Below are 13,738 nucleotides of genomic sequence, written 5' to 3'. Positions count from 1 at the left end.
AGTACCATAATTTGTACTCTGCTAAAATAATTACATTTTTGTTAATCCTGACCGGCTCTTTTCTAACCCTATTTTTACCCCTTTTCACTAAATAAAGTCCAGTTAACTCCATAATACTTGCCCCCCTCCTTTAAAAACTACTTTTAGCTCTTTATGGCAAATAATCCTAGTTAGCTATTGTTCTTGTCTGTATCTACATAGACTTACCTCTGTAGCCAACCGGGTAGCGATTTTATATTTTCGTGTATACTTAGACTGTTTTTGATAGCCAAATGGTTGGATATATCGAGGATACGTAAACATAAATCGGTTTAATATTAGCAAAGTAGCCTATATATCATCTATAGATTATGAACAAAAAGTAATATCTTTCACACCCCCCTTACCTGCTCTGCCCATCCTAGTGAAATTGTGTACAGTGACATTTTCAATTAAGAGTTCATTCATTTCCCTACTTTGTAATTTGCTCAAACCCCTAAATTTATGTTAATACTGACCGGCTTTTTTCTAAACCTATTTTTACCCCTTTTCACTAAATAAAGTCCAGTCAACACCATTATCCTTGCCCCCCCTTAAAAATTACTTTTAGCTCTTTATGGCAGAGAATCCTAGTTAGCTATTTTTCTTGTCTGTATATACATAAACTCACCTCAGTAGCCAACCGGTTCGCTATTTTATATTTTCGTGTATACTTAGACTGTTTTTTGATAGCCAAATGGTTGGCTATATCGAGCATATGTATACATAAAACGGTTTGATATTAGCCAAGTAGTCTAAACGTCATCTAGAGATTATGAACGAAAAGTAATATATTCCACACCCCCTTCCCTTCACTGCTCTCTGTCTTTTCTCATTCTAAGCTAAAAGAAAATATCGAAATAAACCAGAGTCAAGTGTATAAACGGATGAACACTTTGAGTGGTTGGAGTATGTCATACAATTACCATAATTTTTGCTCTGCTAAATTAATTACCTTTTTTGTAATCCTGACCAGCTCTTTTCTAACCCTCTTTTTACCCCATTTCACTAAATAAAGTCCAGTCAACACCATTATCCTTTTCCCCCCTCCTTAAAAAGTAACTTTTAGCTCTTTCTGGCAGAGAATCCTAGTGAGCTATGTTTCTTGTTTCTATATAAATAGACTCAGCTCAGTAGCCAACCGGTTCGCTATTTTATATTTTCGTACAATTATTGCTCACTTATACACATATATATATATATATATATATATATATATATATATATATATATATATATATATATATATATATATATATATATATATATATATATATATATATATATATATATATATATATATATATATATATATATATATATATATATATATATATATATATATATATATATATATATATATATATATATATATATATATATATATATAGGCACCGAGATAGGACTTGCACTATCCCCGAATCCGGGGATTTCCTCGAAAATCTGTGTCACCCCTAAAAAAAAATTTGGTTCCCCGAATCCCCGAAAATCACCCAATCACGGTGCCAACCCTATTGAGTTATCACTAGTAACTATCCCTGTCAACTTTTACTGTGTATACCATAATTCTTCACTACAATCTTGTTCTTTAATTTTTGTCAGTTGTGCTGCTTCGAATATAAACCACCAGATAGATACAATTGTAATATATACGGGTCCTCATATGTTGACAAAAGTATTGTCCTTATGAAATTAAATTAAAAAAAAACAAACAAGTTTTTTAAACTGAAAGTAAGGAGCGACAATAAAACCTAACACGAACAGCAATTATTCCGTATATGTAAGGGGCTGTCCCCTCCTCAACGCCTCGCTCTTTACGCTAAAGTTTATTTATTGTTTTAAAAAGTAGTGGTGAAAAAGAGTCAAACTTCAGAGTCAAGAGCGAGACGTTAAGGAGGGGACGGCCCCTTTCATATACAGAATAATTACTTTTAATTTTAAGTTTTAATGTTGCTCCTTACTTTTAGTTTTAAAAACTTGTTTTTATTTAATTACTGAACGTTTTTCAACTAATGCAGGTTCGATGTTGGCTCACCATGTATGAAAATTAAAACCCAATTTGCATATTAGTTTTGGCAGATTTATTCTGGATATGAAGGGCCGTCCATCCTCAATACCTTGCTCTTTACGCTAAAGCTGTTAGCACTTTTAAAAAATCTCCCTATTGTAACTAAACAGCCCCTGTGTTTCAATTTTAGTAAACAGTCAAACTTTTGCGAAAAGAATAAGGTGTTGAGGAGAGGGGCAATCTTTATATATGGCATAGTTTCTGTTTGTTTTTCAAATAATGCCGGTAAATCTGATTCACCCTCTATGAAATAGTCCCCTCTCCCGCACGGAACTCCTCCGTGGAAATTTCTTCCATCGTAAAGTGCACCCCCCCCCACGTCAAATTACCTTCAGACAATTCCTTCCAGGCTGAGAACCCCCCCCCCTCCTTTACTGTAAAATTGCTTGTGAACGATTCACCCTGAAAAATTCTCCTTAGCATTTATCATTGGAATAAGACTTTAATCTATAATCCGTTTCTCGGTCACACCAGAAATGCCCCCTTCCGTGGAAATTATTTCCCAGAAGACAAAACGCGAGGAAAAAAGCCCCCGGATAATCCCCCCCGAACATCTCCATATAAAAATTTGGCAAAGAGATTGTACGACAATTAAAAATAATTTCGTATAGTAATTTTGTCAAACCCACCAGTGTAACATTTCCCCAAGAATATTCACGCATAAAAAATTCCCCTCCCAAAGAGTAATATGCCAATTCAGGGTATATATTTCTACATTAGGGGGGGGGAGTTTAAACTTACCTCCCATTTACAAACGAAACAAAATTTACCCCCCCCTAATGTAGAAATATATACACTGATTTGGCATATATTTGGGGGGGGGGGGCTGAAATTCATTTTCCATAGAAATGTTTATTATATTTGTAATAAGCATAAAAAAAGGCATCTAGTGTTATATTAAATTTATTCTTAATTAAATAATATGATTTGTTGTATATTTAACTTAATCCCCCCCCCCCCCATACACCAATTTGTTTTTTAAAAATTTGGGGTTTTAACTTAGATTATATAAAAGCAATAGGGGAGGAGGGTAAGTAGTTAAACTGTAAGGTGCTCAGAAAATAAAATAAATGTCGAGGAAAACATTTTCCGAAATAGACACAGGGGCATTTTTTTGTTTAGTCTTAGGATTCGAGAAGATTATTTTAATACTACAAGGCTAAAAATAATCCATCATCTGTCTTGTATTTTTTTAGTTTTAAAACAATATTTGACAAGGTTTTATATGATAATATTTATCTATACAGAAAAAACATTATAATTCATGCTACGTAGTCCTTCTTCCTAGTTGAATAAAGTGTAACTAAACAAATCAAAGCATCGTGTCCTGTCCTGTGACTGAAGCATAGCACGCGAAATTTGATGAAGGATATATATGAACGAATTGAAGTATGTGGGTTTTCTCGACTAAGTGTGGAAACATTTGATTGTTCACGGGGATTGCTAATGAACTAGATTGCTATAGATTGAATAGATTGCAATAGATTGCTAATGAACAGGATGTTGATTCGTTTAAGACGTATCATAAATGTGATTTCAGGAGTATAAAATCACTAATAACTGTATTTAAAATGGTTCATTTGCAAAATACCAAAAGTGTCATTTTCAGAAAAACGTACAGAAAGTAAAGAGCGAGGCGTTGAGGAGGGAACAGCCCCTTTCATATAAGGAATGATTTTTGTTTGATTTAAGGGTACTTTCGAATAATCAGGGTCTCTCGAAAAAGTCAAGTTTGGTTAATGCTAATGAAATAAAATGAAATAGGATGAATATATAATAGTTGAGAAACAAATTTTGGCTATATATTTGCACTTTAGGGGGGGGGATATATATTGCATATATTAAATACGTAACCCAACCTACCCTAGGTACCTCCCCCCTAAAATAAAGAAAAAACAGTTTAATATTTTATACGCAATGCAAACCAAGGCAATGCATTGCCTAGCCTACAGTGGTTATCATGTCAAAAACGGGTTTTATCATTGCCTTCTCTATAGTGATTAAGCCGAGATGCCTTGGTAATGCAAAAGGACCGTTTTAAGTTTTAATATCACTCCTTACTTTTACTTAAAAAACATGTTTTTTTTATTTAATTTCTGAAGGTTTCTTAATGAATGCAGTTTTCATTTTGGCGCACTGTACGTGAATAAATAAAACAAAATTTGCATATTAATTTTACTTTTTTTTTGGTTAAACTGCTTTCTCGAAATTTTTATCTGACGTAACTTACGAAATAACTTACGTAACGAACTTCTATATAAGTATATTTTTGTTACGTATAGTTATCTACCATTAAATCCGATATGCACCGACTGTACTTTGTTACCTTGTCTTCAGTTTCTAAATTACTCATCCCTCAGGGGCTCCACCAAGCTCACCATCCTGTAGGCTCTGCCATAACAGCCAATAGACCGTTGACCAACTAGTGTTTGCCTTTAGTTTTCTGACACCAGACGTTCAAAACTAATTAGTCATTTAAAACTTTGAGTAACACCAATCGAGCTGTCACGCCCCAATCTGGGCGTAACAGAAAAAATAAATGTATACACCTTTATGCTGGAACTCCTACTTTCTGACGGTCTTAATAAAAAGAACAAGCAAAGACTAACGAGATTGTATGTTTTTCAAACAGTCTAAGCCCTATAAATAGATCAAGAAATATGAAGACAAGAGTTTTTAATCTCCTAGAAACGTCTGGCCTAATATGCCTTAATTACTGTCTACGTGCTGGCTTCTGCCTTTTAAATTGTCTCAAACATGAAAGAAAAATTGATACTCGAAGCAAAAAGTATATCTTCAAGCCTGGAAAGCAAAAAAGACCAAATGGATGAGCTAATTCATTCTTTGCTAATTTTTTGTTTAGTTAGCGATTGCTCACACTGAGAATTCATCTCCTTTATTTCAAGTCGTAACTCAATCCTGCCGGAATTCAAGTTCATTTCATTGAAATATAAAGCTAGATGGCAGGAAAGCCATGTTCCAATTTTTAAGATGTCGCTGTTACTTCACTTTCATCGTCATTAAATAAATTTACAAGCTTTTTTAGTGTAGAAAATTAAGGATGTATTAAATTAAAAAGGTGCAGTAATCTGTATTAGCTTATGTTAAATCAGGATTTTAACTATTAGAACCTAAAACAAGAGCTGCAAGGGAGAACGATTGTTTTTAAAACTGCTAGGAATTCACAAAGACATAGCCTATGTTAACTAGGTGGATAATACTTTAACTTAATGCTTGTGATATATATCTAACTAGACAGATAGCCTAAGTAAATTCTTCATGCAAACTAGTGATAATATTGGACATCAGGTACAACACAATTTTTTGATGAGTCATTTGAAAATCATTTCCTAGAAACTTTACAAGAACATTATTTGTATCAGCACATTCAAAACCCTACTTGTTTGCATGCCAATTCAACCCCTTCAGTTTTAGACCTTGTAATTACAAAATTGCCAGATGATGTTGCTAGTGTTGAGTTTTTGCCACCACTAGGAAAAAGTGATCACTTGGTATTGGTGATATCACTAAATTGTGTGATGGGTCATTATGATATTCCAAATCATTCTTCCAAATATGATTATGATAGAGGAAATTACATTGCATTTTCAGATTATATTTCATCTCTTTCTATACAAGAGGAGTTACAGCAATGTAATGCTACTGTTGATGCATCTTTTGATTTTATTAAGCAGGCCCTTATAGAAGGTAAGGATCAATATGTACCAATATATACTAGTAGACAGTTTTTCAAAAATAGACAGATCCTTCCTTGGTATATTGTACAAATGCTACAAAAAAAGAAAAAGGTGATAGGTGGCGTGATCATTTAAGATTTAAAACCTTAGATTCTTGGTTAAATTATGAAAGAGCTAAAAATAGAGCAACTAAATTCTTTCGTTTAAATTGTCAAGAGGTGGAGACAAAAGTTATAGCATCAGTCCAAATCTGCCCAAAAAGATTTTGGAGATATGTGAGAAGGAATCAAGTTTCACAACCCCCATCATCCACTTTCTTTATAGATCCCAAAACTTTTTTACATATAGATGATGATTTTGTAAAATCACAACTTTTCAATAAGGTATTTGGTTCAGTTTTTACTCAAACACATACCAAAACACACACTCAGTTTATTCCTCCAGATTTAACAAAAGAATTTGTTGATTCAGAGTTTACAGTCCAACAGGTTTATCTGACACTCCGAAATCTTGATCCAGGAAAGGCACCAGATATTGATGGATTTTCCAATGTGGTGTTACGTGAACTTGCATCAGTGCTTGCTGGGCCACTCACATATCTTTTTAATCTTTGTCTCTCATCTGGTAAAGGTCCTTCAACTTGGAAAAGAACTATCATTAGGCCATTGTACAAGAATGGTTCAAAGTCCCATTTCAATAATTACAGACCAATTTCAAATACATCAATATTTTGCCGTATAATGGAGGAAATTGTGGTGAGTAGAATCCAAGCACATTTTGAGGAAAATAATTTATGGCATTCTGCTCAGCATGGTTTCCATAAACAACAATCTTGTAACACGCAACTTCTTGAGGTGATTTGTGATTTTCAATTGATGGCTGATAATGGTATTTTGTTTGATTGTATTTATATTGACTTTTCCAAAGCATTCGAAAAAATTTCCATTCCACTTCTGATAAAAAAATGTCAACTATATGGTATAGGCCCACGAACTAAAGCATGGATAACACATTATCTTACAAATAGAACCCAAGAGGTTGCAGTAGGTGATGCCTTGTCATCACCTATTTCTGTCATAAGTGGAGTTCCACAAGGCAGTTGTCTTGGGCCAGTACTCTTCTGCCTTTATATCAATGATTTACCAGGTGTTGTTAGGAATTCAACCATAAAAATGTTTGCAAAAAATGTAAAAATCTACAGGCCAGTCATGAGTGAACAAGAGATTTCTTTACTTCAAGAGGAAATGGTTGCTCTTGGCCAGTGGTGTACTGCAAACTCTATGTTCATTAACGAAACCAAGTGCAATGCTGTGCACTATTTGCGTAGACTCCCTCAGCATTACCATTACTTTGTTGTTGGTAAATGAATTTCAAGTGTAGAATATGTTCGTGACCTTGGGATTTGTTTTGATTCAAGTCTCAAATTTAATAAACATGTATCAGACATCACCCATACGGCTAATTGCCAATTATTATGTCTAAGGCGTACTTTTTTCTAAGTTTAATCTTCATTCACTGATTTCACTTTATGTATCCACTGTATGTCCAATACTTGAGTATTGCTCATCAGTATGGTATCCTCTTAATAAGAGAGATAGAGAGGGTTGAGAGAATGCAACGTAGGGCCACCAAACTCATACCGTACCTGAGTCATCTACCATACCACCAGAGAATGCAGAGACTACAGTTGCCTTCTCTCCAGTTCAGACGTGATAGAGCCGACATAATAAATACATTTTGCATTGTTAGGAATATTGATAATATCACCCCAACTCACTTTTTCAGAATACAGTAGTACCCGTCAACACCAGCACAAAATTTATCCACCATGTTCACAGAAAAGATTAGGCTAAAACTCTTTGTCTAGCTGAGTGTGAGTACCACAGTACCAAAGTACCACAGAAATTGTTGCAAGTACCACAGTCCAGTCTTTCAAAAGCAGTTTAGCCTCTACAGATTTCTATGCTAGGTCCTATCACAATCCATTTTGAGATTATTTTTTTACTTTTGTATTACCTGATTTGCGACAGTGTGACAGTTATTTTGTAGGCTTACTTTTTCGTAGGTTTCAATTATCAACAGATATGTTTCAGTTAAGTTGGTATGTTATTGTATGTTTCAGTAATATTGTTTTTCCAATGTTTTTCTGTTACTGTATGTTTTTGTTATGTCATTGACATTGTTATAGACTTTTTTATAATTGTTTTGTGCGACAAGCTTGTTAAAGCTTACTGTATCTTGGTATTAATAAATAAATAAATAAATATCCAACTAGTCAGACAATTTTTTCTCTTAGACATAGCATAAACATCTAACTTGGTGGATAAAACTTTGTCCTAGCCCTTCTGATATTAATCAAACTAGTTAGGTAGTAAAGTAGCCTAACTTCCTTCTTAGTTAAATTTATATCAAAAGATTTAAGACTCAGCATTATCCACCTAGTTAGATATTATTGCTGTGCCTAAGAGAAACAATTTATCTGGCTAGTTGGATATTATCCCAAAACTGCATAGCCTAATGGAATTACTTATCCTCCTAGTTGGATATATATCAGGAGTGTTAAGACTTGGTATTATCCACCTAGTTGGATGTTCATGCTGTGCCTAAGAGAAATGAATTATCTAGCTAGTTGGATATTAACCCCAAACTGCTTAGAGAATCTTCTTATCTACCTAGTTGGATATATATCAGAAACACTAAGCAACATTATTATCCAACTAGGTAGATATTCTCTCAGCCCAAGAGAAACAATTTATCTGGCTAGTTGGATATTAACCCCAAACTGCTTAGAGAATCTTCTTATCTGCCTAGTTGGATATATATAAGAAACTCTAAGCTACATTATTATCCACCTAGTTAGATATTCTTGCTGTGCCTAAGAGAAACAATTTATCTGGCTAGTTGGATATTAACCCCAAACTGTATAATGGAATTTACTTATCCTCCTAGTTGGATATATATCAGGAGTATTAAGACTTGGTATTATACACCTAGTTAGATGTTTGTGTTGTGCCTAAAAGAAATGAATTATCTGGCTAGTTGGATATTAACCCTAAACTGCTTAGAGAATCTTCTTATCTGCCAATTTGGATATATATCCAAAACACTAAGCTATGGTAATATCAAACTAGGTAGATATTCTGTATATTGCATAGACAGTCAAATATTGAGGTAGGTTGGTAAAGGTGTAAGAGTCTTAAAAATGTTATTATCTGTCTAGGATGATATTTTATCTTGATACTAAGTGTAGTTGGATAATATTTTTACATTCTATAGAATGTAATTTTTTTAAGAATATCCATTGGGCACCTTCCCAGCTGGACATAAGGAAATATGTTAAGAAAACAATTCTTACTCCATAATATGCAGAATAATCATAGTTAGCTTAACACATTTTACAGGGGGAAAACCTTTATCTCTAGCCTACTTCTTTCTTTGTTTGTGCAGTTTTTCTAAGAAATTCATAAATTTCTTAGAACCTATATATTTAGCTGGGTAATGTTTATATTAACAGACTATTCAGGTAGCTAAGAAAAAAACTTACCTCTATAGTCAGGATGCAATTCTGACTGTAGAGGTAAGTTTGAACATTAACCCACCCCCCAAATGTACAAATATATACCCTGAATTGGTATATATAGGGGTAGGGGTAAAATTTATTTCTGACAAAAATGAATGTTAAATTTTGATTCAGGATCCAATTCTGACTAGAGGTAAGTTTATTTCTTAGCTACCTGAATAGTCTGTTAATATAAATCTTACTCATTTAGCCTACAGAGTATACACCCCACCCCCCTAACGTGCAAATATATACCTATAATTAGTGTCGAAAACAGGTAACTTTTTTTGTTGAATTTGTAGGTGAAAATGCTTTGATTTCGGAAAATTGGAGTGTTGTACCCTTTCCAGACAAAACTTCAAACATCTCATCAAACAGTTATATTCCTAGATGTTTTTCCTACATACTGAAACCCTTTTCAAACCGAAAGTCTTTAAATTAAGACTTCTAGAGTAGAAAAACAGGTTTTTTACAAAAACTGTCAAATCATCGGTACCTTTACCATAGGGTTCTCCTAAGTGCAGGTTTTGAATTGCCTAGAACGGAAAATGAATGCCTATTTTCATGTAGTTTCTTCAGTGTCATTATGAAAACTAATGAACTTTTTTACTGTTCACTGGAAGATATATGGTAATTTCATTGTCAAAAATATGTGTGACTACACGTAAGTCTTCAGGGGTGTTCTGATTGAGATTCTTTTTAAGTGTAACCACTGGGTTTATTTATAGCTTGATTGTATGCCTCAAGTGGAAATTTTTGAGCATCGGGATATATTTGTTTGTTTAGAGTTACGAGAAAACTGGAATCACAAACATCCCTGTAGATCATATAGTAAATACTACTCAAAGCACTTTTTCAAATAGATTTGTTGTGATGAAAGAGATTGTACAAGACAAGTGTTATTGATAATTTCCTCTCTCAGTCTCACTACTACTACTACCATGTTCAAGAACAAAAAAAGTTTTGATTGTTAGAGTAATGCATATTTTTATTTATAATAAATGCACAACAACAACAAAAAACACTTAGAAAAAGCATTTTAATCAAGTCTTTTTATTTTAAACCTTGAAATTTTTTTATCACATACATGGTTTACAACACTTAGAAAAGAGCATCACCCCAGAGGACGCGGTATACGGAGGTGGGATTGTGCCAGCAACTGGAGATAAAACATTACATAAATAAATATTTTATTTGAAAAAAATTGTATAAATTCTTTAAAACAACATGCAAATAGATATAAATAACGATAGAAACTCTGCCCATGGATAAACACAGACACATTGATTAAACACTATAAAAATACACTAATGAAATAGACCATCCACCCACCAACCTAGGAGAATAATGGGGTCGTTTAGTCCAACACCCACCCACCTTTATTTCGGAAAACAAATGAATTTTTTATTTGTGGAGTTTGTCAAGACCGAGATGTTATCTAAATTGTACTCATCTCAGTCCGAAGTAAGGTTGTGACCATGAGGTAGGACATTCAAACTATCCTGAGAAGCGTAGACTTTATCTGATATGCCCGGTATGGAATTTTTTCCACCCTAATTGTGTAATTTTTAAATGTTAAAGAATGAATTGCCATGACTTTTGCTTTTGGAACTAGACTACCTTTCACACAGTTGATATAAAAAATCATATCAAAATTGTTTTTACATATTGTGTAGGCACCCATATGCAAACTTTTTTATTTTCTCTTGATGTCTTTACACGCAGTACACTTTCGGACAGCAAGCACACCTTTGGAAATAATTCAGTTCCCGTTTAAGATTTTAAGTATAAAAGTTGACTTTATGCCTGAGGTTTCACCACTTCTGAATAAATGAACTTATTCCAATTGATATAGTCCATTTGAGAGTTAATTTGCTCACCATTTATCCATCTCATCTAATAAATTTTCTATATTTACTTTTAACAGGAGTGAATCCGGGTCCCCATAATAAACTTGAACTTGTCCTTCCCTCGGCTATTGGAGCCCAAACACATTTTAATAAAATTTCAATATGGGTTTCCTTGAAATTTCAAAAATTTCACACTCTGCTGCAATATTCATATTTAACACTACATTTCTTTTTTTCCTAGGTCACTACAACATGATGTAGAACAATATTCTGTTTCGGATGAAGGTTGGCAATTAATTTTTGTTTTGAAGGCACCCTGTGCTTACCCCTATCCTCCACTAATGAAAGATTATATGGAATCTGGTAATATTCAGTGAGTCTTTAGCTACCGGTCTGTTTATGCATGAGAAAACAAAATCTTTTGCCGAGTATTGGAGTTCTACAGGTATTTCACCGTCAATTAAAAAAAGCCATCCTTGTGGTCCATTCTCATCAAGATGGGCAATGTTAGGAAACTTGGATCACAATAATTGACAAGCCATTTGTAGTTATTACAGGGAAAGGGTAGAAAGACATTGCCGACGGTTAGAGGAAGTTCATATCCAAGAAAATGGTGTCTGAATTTTCATGGGTTAGTTGTCCAGTCGGGTCAGTTTTAAGGATACGATCAAAGGGAAGAACATACCCTCCTCTCATACCCCTTTCTACAAATAGGTTTGCTTTTCAGATGATTTCGGTATTATATTATATAAGGAAGAAGCATCTGTCCATGCACCATCTACAGCTTCACTTCTGTAATCGTGTCATCACCGGTAATATGAATTTCAAATCATAGTTGGAATTGGGTATGTAAACTGGCAGAAAGTACTGTTGTTTAATGTTTGAATTACAGGATTTGTGGACTCGTCTGCTAAAACTACCCCCCCCAATTAATTAGGATTAATAAGATGATCATGATTGTGGACCGAATGTTTGTTACCTGGAATTTCCCCCAGACAAACCTAACGTAATAACCCATTCCTAAATGCAAGATTATCCTATGGGGATATGGACACATGATAATCCGTATGTATCAGCCTTGAAATTGTCTTCTTTGCAGTTTTAGTTAGTTAAGTCAAGGCTGCGCCCATACAATCCTCCTCACCCAAAATCTTATAATCCTCTACCAATTGCATGGTATTATTTGAGTCTCTTTGAGCGTGCAGAAAGTAGACTGTAATATCCATGTTCTTTAACAGAATTTAAATTTGATGGATTGCACACAGCTGTTAGTTTAGCTTTGCAATCAAGCACAATCTTGTCAGTTTTTAACAGTTTAACTTGAAAATTCCTAAATCTTCAGATTGCTCTATAACCGGAAATCGTCTGCACAGACTGATAACCATAATCCAGTTCAAAATCTTGAAAGACACATTGGCCGATAGTAACATGTCCCCCTCCCATCGCTCTCCTGCAAAACTCAGCTAATGTCTGTAATAGGGGAAAAAAATGAGCAATTGAATCTGGTTCACTGGTAGGCTCGTAAAGAAGCCATGCTCAGTGCTTAACAGATTCAATAAATAGAGACCTCAGTGAATATATAACCCTCTTTAATCTTTACACTTCCTTCTTCAAATTCAGTGTCATATTGAAGCAAGGTAACACTAATCTGCAAATTTTAACCCACCCTAAGCTACATCCCTATTAAGTGCTAAATTGTCCAAATATGTCCTACTAGCATCTTTTTGCAAGGGTTCGTTGTACACTTTTACAGCCTCTTAAATCTGAATTAAATTTTAACAATTTCTTCCCCTTCTTCCCCCTCCCACCTCTTGAAATAAACTGCTTTTGAAATTTACTCATTTAAATTTGATCTCTCAATAAATAAAACCACTACAATTCTCACTATAGATATCCGATCTTGTTACTAGACTATCACCCTAACCCAAAAATGCACCCTCAAAATAATGTAAGTCGGGGTGAAGTATACGGTTTTCAGTTTGAATACCAACTGAATATACATCACCTGACTTATCGTTTAAATAAAACCTATTTGCGAGATTGATGCTTTAAAACAATTCCTCCCTCCCCATTAATAAATCTGTTGTTGAAGAATGGCTTGAATAGGTCAGTTGGATCGAATCTGATGCTACCTTCCATAAAATAATCAAAGGGATCCCAAAATGATGCCCTCTAAACATTTAAATTGCCCAGCGCAAAGTTATACTATATAAGATCAAGTTGAGAATGACTTGAGTTTTCATAATTTACACCACCACCACTTTGTTCTGTATTAACTCCATCCACCTCAACCTCATCATTATCACTACGAATAATATGGTTGGATTTAGGTCTGAAATCCTCCAGCTCATTTTTCATTGTCTCGAGTCAAGGATCAGAATCAAGGACAGTGGGGTCAACCCAACCATTGTCACTCTGATACACTCAAGAGAGTGACAATCTAGATTGATGACTGCTGTTTGAGCTGGTGTAATGTTCAAATTGAAAAATTGGGGGTAGTTGAAAGAGCACTACTTTCACTTACTCCACCAACCAATACCAAAAA

General features: G+C 34.2%; 1 protein-coding gene across 2 annotated transcripts in view; it reads left to right on the top strand.

Moving 5' to 3' along the window:
• The first annotated feature begins 5,112 nt into the window (after nucleotides 1–5,112).
• Nucleotides 5,113–13,738, top strand: part of LOC148940544 (uncharacterized) — a 152,863-nt gene continuing 144,237 nt past the window's right edge. For both annotated transcript variants that reach the window (XM_089105428.1, XM_089105429.1), the window contains exon 1: nucleotides 5,113–5,165. The gene's annotated coding sequence lies outside the window, so the exon portion shown is untranslated. The remainder of the gene's footprint in view (nucleotides 5,166–13,738) is intronic.

Source organism: Artemia sp. Qi Xiang Cuo, chromosome 19 (genome assembly GCF_049724085.1).
Source record: "Artemia sp. Qi Xiang Cuo chromosome 19, ASM4972408v1, whole genome shotgun sequence".
In the NCBI taxonomy this organism is placed as follows: domain Eukaryota; kingdom Metazoa; phylum Arthropoda; class Branchiopoda; order Anostraca; family Artemiidae; genus Artemia; species Artemia sp. Qi Xiang Cuo.
The sequence above is the reverse complement of the archived record's forward strand: the minus strand, read 5'-3'. Positions and strand labels throughout refer to the sequence as shown.